Consider the following 11,037-nt stretch of genomic DNA (forward strand, 5'->3'; position numbering starts at 1 on the left):
AGCTCTCCCCAGTTTGGTGTCAGTCCTTGTGGATTCTCTCTTGATGTCTGCCCCTTGCATCTTGTGCCCAACTGTAGCCAAACTACCTGCGATTCTGAAAAGAACCTGGCTCTTCCATGCTCTCCAACCCTGTTGCATGTCTGATACTCTGTTCAGAAAAGCCTTCTCCCTTGCTTCCCTCGCTCACAAACTCCTACTTATACCACAAGATTTAGCTCAAGTAATATCTCTTTAAGCTTTTATTTATCCTCTCTCTAGTCTAAATTCTCAGTTATCGTTTTGCTTCTTTTTGTTTTTTGTCTCCACCCCTAGATCCCAAGATTTTTAAGATCATTCAACATTCAACAAAGATTTATTGAGTGCCTGCTATGAGACAGGAACTACTCTAGGTGCTGAGGATACAGCCATGAACAAAGGAAATCCCCTGCCCCTGTGGAGTCTCCACTCTATCAGGGACAGGGAGGTTTAGAAAAACAAACAATGACAACAACAACAACAAAAGAACAAAAATAACCCAAATTACACGGGGTTTCCTAATATCAGTAGAGAAGACCTGGGAGTCTTAGATTCTGAAAAGAAAGAACCAACATAAAATCTTAGAAATTCGATCCTGAATCAACCTGAGCAAGCATTTGGCATTATTTTTAGTCTGAGGAAACCTAAGGCAAACACACGTGCATGGATTTATTCAAGGAAAGTTGCATGGTTTATTGGTAACTGAGCTGAAACCCCAGCCTCATCTCCTGACACCTCATTGAATGTTTTCTCCATTCTTCTAAAACATGGCAGCTGTCAGGCAAATTCATGCATGTTCCAGCCTTGACTGTGATCAGGGTCTTTTTTTTATAGTAACTGCATAAGATTATCTGAATGAGGTCAAGTATGGGGTACAAAGCCCAGATGATTTGCCAAGCTATCTACAGTTTAGCCAAAATGGCTCACTTGCTATGAAAGCCATTACTCTGGAAGGTCATTAAGTTCCTGGAGGAGGACTCTGCAAAGGCAGTAGCATTCGCTGTGTGCCCCATCATGATCTGAGGTTATTTTGACTGTGTGAAGGGTTGACTGGCAGGATAGAGAAGACAGGGATATGTCTGGCAGAGGCAGCTTCTTCTCTTCATGATGACAGGTGGTTGTGAGATTTCATTCACAAGCCACCTGAAAGGAGACTCATATTTGGCATTCCCTTTCCGACTCAGTGATTCACAGCATCCCTGTATGGTTTGGGATGTGCAACTGAATCATAAAAGTTCAGAAGAAGACAGGTCCCACCTTCAAACCTTTGCTCATGTCATCCTCTGCCTGATATGTTCTCTTTACTCCACTATCCAAATCCACTCATCCTTCCACACACTCCTCCTCCATGGCATGCTCAGACTACTCTAGTCTTCACTTAACTCTCCTCCCTCTGACTTAATGTTTCTTTGTAGTTCTTAGAATACAGTTTTTGTTTTTATTTAAGCCAGGGTTTCTTAACTTCAGCACTGTTGACATTTTGGTCCAGATAATTATTTGTTGTCATGTGCATTGTAGAATGTTTTGCAGCATCCCTGGCCTCTACCTGCTAGATGCCAGTAGCACCGCCCTCAAGTCACAACAATCAAAAATATCTGCAGGCATGTCAAATTATCCCCTGGGGGATAAAATCACCCTGGGTCAAAAACCATTGATTTAAATTCTCATGCATTTATTAACAGCAAAAGCAAGCATAGTGCACTGGGCTTATATATTAGGTACTTTGCTAGGCACTTCACACAGACTGTCACAGATAAGGGACACTAGCCCTATTTTATGTATGGGGAAACATGAGGCTAGCAATGATTAAGTAATGTGCCCAAGGTCACAGATCTAGAAAATGGCAGAGCTGGGATATGAAGCAGTTCTCCTAACTTGAGCTGGTTCTTCTAACCACCATTCTGCATAGTCTTACCTCCCTTCGCAGATTCCTGTCAGTGTCACCCAGCAACTTGTCTTCTTCTCCCTACCAGTGGCAGTTCTCCCCAGAAGCAGCAGCTTTTCCAGCATTCACCGAGGTAGGCTTATTGTACTACACTTAGGTCTCTAAGGGATGTGGGGTATGCTACTCAGCTGATTGAGGCATTTCTGTGCTTGACAGAGAGACACTAAAGACCCGAGACCCAGACCTCTGAGGAGGGGCCACCAACTACCTGGTGAAGTCTCTAAGTTATATCTTGTTCAGAGTTCTCCTTCAAGCTTTTAGGTTTCAGTGATTCCAACCTCCTCCTTTCCCCCCAGCCCCCCTGGCTCCCCGCCCTAGTAGGGGCTGCTTTCTGCATTTGCTACTTCTTGAAAACTTATTGTTCCCTTTTGATTTTTTTAGTTACCCAGTTAGCGTTTACTTATACCTAGATAACAGTCCTTTGTATTAAATTCTCCCTCTTATAAAATACCTGGTGTGGTTTTTGTCTTTTGGCTGTCCCCTGACAAATATAGATGCTCTTTAGCACTTATGAAGGCTCATTGGTAACACCCTCAAAGGCAAAGGAGAGAATGGAACATAATATATACAACTCAGGCAATTATTATATCCATTCAGAAATTTGAAAGTGCCTCCTAGGAACTGTGATGTTTATCAAGAATGTTAACATATCTGATCTTTTGCTTATGATAAAATTGTGGAGGAAAATAAAATACAGATTACAGTACAAGTGATGATGGAGACGATTTATCCTTTGATTGCAATTCTACTTTTCATGGCAGGGGTGCCTCTGAACATGCAGGCAAAGCAAGCAAACACAATACACTGGAGAGACCAGTAGAATCTGTATGAAATGAACCTTTAAAAATGTACATTTAATAGGCACTAAACTGTTGGAAGGCAATTAAATTCAATAGAAGAATGGGAGTTCCTTGGAGGAACTCTGGATCTACACCCTATGGGATTTCTTCCAGGAAAGAAATCAATAGGGAACAGAGTCTAGGATGATAAATCCCACTGATCCATTTTGATTAACAGTCTTTTTTCCTCCAATTCATAGGATGTGAACAGTAATGAGTTTTAATCACAGGGAAAACACACTTCATGCTTGTAACCCCAGCATGGCAGTTTTAATATCTTTTCCAGGTACTGTTCTGATGAGTACATTCTGCCTCCAAAATGTCTGAGAGCTATCAATCACATACTTCTTTTTGTAATAATCCCCCCTTTAATTCAAAAGGCTAATCTTATGTCCAAAGCATCCTAAATTTTTGAGACATTTCTAGAATTCTTCCAAGAGTTTCTATAAGCTCCTTGCAGGGCTAGGAATCACGTGCAAAATAGCTTGATTCTTAAAAAGAGAGCCAGCTTCCTGATGCATAACCCAGTCCCTCTGACTTGAGTCACAGGATCTCTATGGCCCTGGCAGAGATTGTATTCCCATCAGGGGCTCCCTCCTATATCCATAACCACTCAGACTCTCACAGAGATTCTGATTATCTGAAAAATGACAGCTTCTAGGTGAATTAACCAAGGTTGTCCCATAAGATCTCTATATGCCTATAATATTCCTTCTTTTCCTGTAAATTGTGACGTTCACTAGGTTTCAACATTTACAACTTCACAATTCTCAGGGCTATGTATAGGGTTCTATACTAAGAACTTTCAGAAGTCCATGCCGACTTGACATTTTTGCATAAATCCTAATAAGATATATGAAATAAGTACACACAAGTTGTGATCTAGTGGAAGGCACCTGGAATTATTACACTGATTCTAATACCAGAAAGCTCTGGAAACATAAATGAGCTACCTAATCTGCATCCATTATCTCAGTTGTAAAGGTGGGAAAAACGATATCTTTAAAATTCTGCCCTCCTCCTTGGAGAAATTATTCTAGAACTGGCGCAGGAAATATCACGATGAAACTGGAGCATCTTGTATTGTCAAGAAGCAAGAAAGTGCTCAAAAACAAACAAGCAAAAATCTTGCATCAGTGGATGTATTAGTCTGTTTTCTCACTGCTATAAAGAAATACCCAAGACTGGTAATTTATAAAGGAAAAAAGTTTAATAGACTCACAGTTCCACATGGCTGGGGAAGCCTCAGGAAACTTACAATCATGGCGGAAGGCGAAGGGGAAGCAGACACCTTTTTCACAAGGCAGCAGGAAGGAGTGTGTGTGAGCAGGGGAAATACCAGATGCTTATAAAACCTTCAGATCTTGTGAGAACTCCCTCACTATCATGAGAACAACATGGGGGAAACCGCCCCCATGATCCAATCACGTCCCACAGTTCTCTCCCTCAACACCTGGAGATTACAATGCAAGATGAGATTTGGTTGGGGACACAAAGCCAAACCATATCAATGGGAGCATGTCAAAGGGACATAGGAACCAACTGAAAGAATTTCCCATGGCCATAACTAGAACAATTTGAACAACAAAATAAAGTAACAGTGAATTTTAACCCAAAATATAAAATAAATATTGATGAGTTTATATTTATATAAATAAATGATTGAATACATAAATAAATGAGAAGAGATAAATCTCCCTTGTATAAGAATTTCAAATAATATATGTAGATATTCCTCCCTCAAGGAGGAAGAGCTAACTCCTCACCACTCCTTAGGTTTGGTCTGTGCACAGTGACTTCCTTTCAAAGAGTACATTATGGAAAGACACACACACAAATAGTAACTTTGTAGTGGAGAAACCCGACAAACACTACTTCAGTCAGGTGATCAAGGTCAACGACAGTGATAAATCAAGTTGATAGTATGTATCCTTGATACTATGTAATTAAAATGGCACTTTACCTCTGTTATCTCCCTCCCAAGAATGAATAGCCCTAGACAAATTATGAGAAAAAATTCATACAAATTCCAATCGAGGGCATCCTAAAAAATACTTTACCAGAATTCCCCAAAACTGTCAAGGTCATCAAAGACAAGGAAAGTCTAAGAAACTGTCACAGACAAGAGAAACCTAAGGAAACATGGCTAGTAAATGTAATATGGTACCCTAGATGACATCCTAGAATGGAAAAATACATTAAGTAAAACTAAAGAAATATGAATAAACTATGCACTTGAACAAGTTTCCAATATTGTTTGATTAACTGTAAGAAATGTGTCCTGCTATAAGACGTTAGGGGAAATTGGGTAAGAGGGGTAAATAGGAACTTTCTGTACTATCTTTCCATTCTTTTTGTAAACTTAAAACTGTTTTTAAAAAATAGTCTATTTTAAAAACACAAAGGAGATTCAGAAATAACCCACAGGGGAAAAAAAATCCTGCCTTTCTGAAATGCAGGGAAAGGGTTATGTTTTACTTCTTTATCCTTTTTTAAGGTACAGAAGTCAAAGGCTGTGTGACAAACACTATTAATTGCACACTCAATATCCATTCTTTCCTTCTTTCTTCCTTATCAACACCCAATTCTGTTTGGGATGTCAAGTTACCTAGTTAAAAATACTCTCTTCTCCAGGCTCCTTTGCCATTAGGAGTGGCTATGTGACTAAGTTATGGTTCATAATAGACACAGGAATGTCGAGCTCTTAGAAAGCTTGTTAAAAAGTCCTACATTCTTTTTTTTAGACAGAGTCTTGCTCTGTCACCAGGCTGGAGTGTAGTGGTGCCATCTCGGCTCACTGCAACCTCTGCCTCCCAGGTTCAATTCCCCTGTCTCAGCCTCCTGAGTAGCTGGGACTGCAGGCGTGCACCACTACACCCAGCTAATTTTTTTTTGTATTTTAGTAGAGACAGGGTTTCACCATGTTGGCCAGGATGGTCTCTATCTCCTGACCTCATGATCCGCCCACCTCGGCCTCCCAAAGTGCTGAGATTACAGGCATGAGCCACTGCACCCAGCCAAAAATCCCTACATTCTTTTATCTTTCATGCTTTGCCTGGAACATAGACACATGCCTCCAGAAGTATCCAGCTTTAAAAGAGGACAACAAGCCACACACTAAGGATGGTGGAACAAAAAGCAAAAAAGCCGAGATTCCTATTGCCCTTACGAAGCTGCCTGACCCATTTTCTGCCCAGCTCCAATCATTTTTCATGTGAAAAATGATTTCACATGAAATCATTTTTTCATGTGAAAAAATGATAATAATTCTAAACCTTTTGGGGGGTGTGGGAATTAAGGGAGACGGGATAAGTGATATTCCTGTTACATGCAACCAGATGTGTTGGCCAAAATGATACGGGCTGGTTCTAATCACATCAAAGCAATTGGTCAACTCACGTTAGCCAAAACAAAACCAAGAAATCATCAACTAAAGGGACAAAACAAATCTGTTGTGAGGCCACTGCATTAAGAAGTTACACGATGCCTTTTTATTTCCATCTTTGGCTGGCTGTGCTGTGGCCCAATGGCATGAGGATGGCTGGGAGTCAGCATCCCAAGGGATTAATTTTTCTTTCCTAGCTTTATCAGTGGATAAAAAGATGTAGCAGGGAGTACCATGCAATCATCAGCGGCTCGAAAAAGCCTCACTCCTCAAGGCTTACACAGGCTCGCAAAATGACTTTCTTTCTGATAACGAGACTCCCTTTTTGCCTGGGCTTCCAGGAAGTTTACAACAAAATTGTATGCTAAATACATGAACCCTGCTATTTCTGAGAATTGGTAATGGTCTTTTTCCTACATCATTTTCTTTCTATTCTAATTTCATTTTTCTTTTTGAAAGTCCTTTATTTTGAGCCACTTTAAAATCCTTTTAAGATGTAGATGGAATATAAATACATATTTTCGTACATATATAGTTTGGTTAAGATTACATAATAAGTTGAGACGGCTGTGGTCCTTTTTGAAGGACTAATTCAAAATAAAAGGAATTATTATTCTGTGGAACTTCTTTGTATGCCATCTATTCTTTTGTGTTTGTAACTCAGGAGACAACCTCGCAAACTTCTCCAGAAGTGATGAAAGAGAGATGCTTGGATGGCTCCCTATGGTGCTACAGAGTTGGGCTCCAAGGTTTTTGTGTGATTTTTCTAGAGAACAAATGTGCACCAGCATTAATAAATGGCATTTATTTTCCCAAGTCAGGAATGAATCAAATGCATTGCTGTTTTTGATGACCAAACTGTCAAATACTATTTCATAAACTTCTTGGTCTTCGTCTGTGTTTTCTCTTTTTAAATTCACTGTTATATTCTTTGAAAATAAGACTACGAAAATTAGGCTTTGAAAATTTCCAAGGGCCTTGACATAGCCAACTGACTTTAAAAAAAAAAAAAAAAAAAAAAAAAAAAAAAACAACAAGATAGAGAAGTGAAAGGAAACATTTCTCCAGGAAACAAAAAAGAACTGAAAACGAAAATTAAATCATCTCTATTTTCCTTCTGATAGAAAGTTGTTGTTTTGGTTTTTCAGGAAGTATAATTGTAGGATCTTTTTTTTTAATTGCCAGCCACTGTGCTAGGAATTTTACACTATCTTATTTAATCCCTATAACAACCCCATGAAGTATAAAAGAGAATAAAATAAGACCTCTCTTTGACGAAGAAAAATATGTAATCTAAAATAGCAATGTGCCATGAAGAAGGGCATCAGCTAAGGACTCCTGAAAGCACTTAGTTTATACAGATGCTATACTGTAAAGGCCAGGACTGACAAAGTAGCTGAATCTGAAGCTAGAGATTTGGAATCCATTTGCTGACCCCAAGTGGGATAAATTGACACCTGACTGTGATGTTTTCCTCTTGGTCAAGGCAAACCAATGAAAACTCTTGTAATGTTCAATTGTTGTATTTTAAAAATCTGCCCTTATCTATGTTTGACTAGGCATCAAGGCTTATAAAACCTGTTTTAATTATTGTAGGAAGTCATTAATAAATTGTATGTATTATCAATAGATGTAACTGAACTTAAGATGTATTTATTGGGCTTTCTTTTCTCTCTCTCTCTCTCTCTCTCTGTACGTCTTTGTCTGTCTCTATCTTTCTCTTTCATTTCCTACCTAAAGCTAAACTTGTTCTTTAACACTATAACAAACTCAAAGTAATTCTAGTATTTTAGATAATAGTCATTTTGTCATCTTCCATCTGTACTAGTTCAAAATAAATATGCTAGGGCAATCTTCAAAACTCCTAAAGGAAACAAAACTTTGTTTATTCTTAAACAGAATTAAAATCCCCCAGTGGAGGAAAGCAAGACCTAGAGAAGTTTGCAAATGTTACACAGCTAGTAGGTGTGTAACTAGTGACAGAACGAAACTGCAGCTCAAACCCAGGCCTACCTGATTTGAAAGCCTATGTTTCTGGCTAAAAAAGGCAAAAATGTATATTTTACAGACTTTGTCACCTGCAAAATGAGATCACAGCAATAAATAAATAATACTGAGAGGTAATCTTTATTATAAGACAGACCTATTTAAATGATTTAAATGTATTAACTCATTTAATTCTCATAACAACCACATGACATAGATGCTACTATTATAATCTCCATTATACAGATAAAGTAAACAGGGGCACAAGACTGAGGTTAAACTCCTTGTCCAAGGTCAGAGTAAGAGGTGAGATTGCAGGCAGTGTGGTTCTAAAGCCTATGCTTTATCCACAGTGTTATACAACTTACAACAAGTAATAACATTCCTCTTTACAAGCAACTGGAAAATGTTACAACAGAGATAAAACTATAGTCTCAAGGAATTAATCTAAGAAAGAATTGACAAGATATCTATGGCAAAAATTCCTTGAAGATAATTCTATTTAAAAAAAAAAAAACTAAAAAAAGGACTAAAATGACAACTGTTTATGGATGCTATTTCCCAACGTTGTTGTAAAGATTGAATTAGTCACTACATGTAAATGCATGTATGAATGAGTTATAATAACTCTTGGACACAAGAAAGGCCCCATAATATTAGCTATTATTATTTTTAAAATTAGACTCACCACTTATTGGTAGTATGACTTTGAACAAGGTCAAATTTTTCTCTCTGAGCTTTGATGTCCTCATCCATAAGAATCAGATTAATAACATATGTTTGGAGGCTGCTATGAAAATTAGATGAGATGACAAGTAAAACCAAACCTTGCCCAGTGCCTGGTATGTGACAGGGACTGCACTGAGGTTGATTGATTTCCTTCTTGAAAAATAAGACTATCCTATTTTTCTTTAGAGTCTGCTTATCGGGTGGTCCCCAGACTTGAAGATTTCAGGCACCAACTATGTTTCTTCTTTGTGTGTTAGTTTCCTAGGGCTGCCATAGCAAAGTGCCACAAACTGGGTGACTTAAGCAACAGACATCTCTTGTCTCCCAGTTTGGTAGCCTGGAAGTGTGAAACTGATGTGTCAGCAGGGTTGGTTCCTTCTGAAGGCAGTGAGGGAGAATCTGTTCCATGCCTCTCTCCTACTTCCCAATAGTCTCAGGCACTTCCTGGCCTGTAGATGGCATCCTCTCTGTGTCTTCACATAGTTTTCCTTCCCCATGTGTCTCTCTATATCCAAATTTCCCCTTTTTGTTAGAACGCAGCCATGTTGGATAGGACCCACCCAAAAAACCTCATTTTGATTACCTCTGTGAAGGCCCTATTTCCAAATACGGTCACATTCTGAATTACCGAGAATCAGGACTTCAACATCTTTTTGGGTGACACAACTCAACCTATAACAGTTTGACTGCTTTTTTTTTTTTTTTTTTTTTTTAAATGATATATAGTTGCCAGTTTTCTGTTTTGTTTTATGCCAATCCAAACCTTAAAAACAATATAACTGCCATCTATTTATTCCATCATATTAGGCTAGGTGTGGTGGCTCCCACTGTAATCCCAGAACTTTGGGAGGCCAAGGCAAAAGCGTTGCTTAAGCCCAGGAGTTTGAGACCAGCCTGGACAACTTAGCAAGACCCAATATTTCTTTTCTTTTTCATTTTTTATTTTATTTTATTTTATTTTTGAGACAAGGTCTCACTCCTGTTGCCCAGGCTGGAGTGCAGTGGCACAATCATGGCCCACTGAAGCCTTGACCTCCCAGGCTCAGGTGATCCTCCTGCCTCAGCCTTCTGTTTAGTCCCTGCCTGCTGGGACTACAGGCACACACCATTATACCCAGTTAATTTTGGGGGGATTTTTTAGTAGAGATGGGGTTTCACTATATTGCCCAGGCTAATCTCAAATTCCTGGGCTCAAGCGATCCACCCACTTTGACCTCCCAAAGTGCTAGGATTGCAGGCATGAGCCACCACACGCAGCCAAGACCCTGTCTCTTAAAAAAAAAAAAAAAAAAAAAAAAAAAAAAAAAAAATTTAGCCAGGTACAGTAGCATGTGCCTATAGTCCTGCAACTCAAGAGGTTGAGGCAGAGGATTACTTAAGGCCAGGAGCTTGAAGCTGCAGTGAGCTATGATTGTACCATCACATGCCTCCAGCCTACATGACAAAGTGAGACTCCGTCTCTAAAAAAAATAAAAGTTTTTAAAAATAAGCATTTTTAACGCTTATTTTAAAACAACAACTGCAAAGCATCTCTTGACTGCCACTGCTCTAGGGTAGTTGCATAAAGTTCACTAAATTATTTTTGAATAATTTGTCTTACATGCTTATATCATGCTGTTCATGTATTAGTAACCCAAAAGCAAAATTCTCTTCTTACTTCCTTGCCAATGCATTTGTAATGTCAGTACCTCCTGCTTGGTCCATTCCTTCCATTATTGTCAATTTTTTATTTCAAGTACTTCCAATTTATCTCTTGGGAAATGTATTGGAAAGCTGAATTTGAGTTGATTCTCTGTATTGTCTAAACTGCTGTGCAATTTCTAGGTCATCTCCAAATCAGGAAATGAGGACTTAATAGTTAGATTTTCTATACCAAAGAAAGCATTCAACACCTGTGCATCTCTTCCTACCCCCTTGCCTTTTCTCCTTCTCTCTCTGTACTTTACACTAGACTGTTATAGATGGACGTTTGTGTGTCCTGAAAACTAGTGTGTTGAAATTCTAACCCTCCAATGTGATAATGTGATGGTATTAGGAGGTGAGGTCTTTAGGTGGTAATTAAGTAATAAGTGTGGAACCCTCATGAATGGGATTAGCACCGTTATAAGAGGAGACACTGGAGCTTGCTCCCTCTCTTT

Source organism: Chlorocebus sabaeus, chromosome 1 (genome assembly GCF_047675955.1).
Source record: "Chlorocebus sabaeus isolate Y175 chromosome 1, mChlSab1.0.hap1, whole genome shotgun sequence".
In the NCBI taxonomy this organism is placed as follows: Eukaryota; Metazoa; Chordata; class Mammalia; order Primates; family Cercopithecidae; genus Chlorocebus; species Chlorocebus sabaeus.